Here is a 339-nt window from a genome sequence, read left to right on the forward strand (position 1 = left end):
CACACACACACACACACACACACACACACACACACACACACACACACTGAGATTCCTTTTGCCCCAGTCACTTTTGAGCCACTGACCACGTAAGCCCCATCCATCCTCTCATTACCAATGACCATCACTTACGATTTACTTTAACTCGCATCACCTTCGTCTCAAAGCTCCTGAGGTTCAGAGAGGTCAAGTAACCAGCCCACAGTCACTCACATAGCATAAGGCAGAGCCAGGATTGATTCCAAGTTCAGTGGCTTGTGGCAATTCCTCAGCCAAAAGTAAAAACTGCAAAAATAAAAAATAAAAGTAAGACAATCTGAATAGACAGAGAAAATGCTA

This window comes from Monodon monoceros, unplaced genomic scaffold (assembly GCF_005190385.1).
Source record: "Monodon monoceros isolate NGI ecotype Baffin Bay Population unplaced genomic scaffold, NGI_Narwhal_1 Super_Scaffold_12, whole genome shotgun sequence".
Taxonomy (NCBI): Eukaryota; Metazoa; Chordata; class Mammalia; order Artiodactyla; family Monodontidae; genus Monodon; species Monodon monoceros.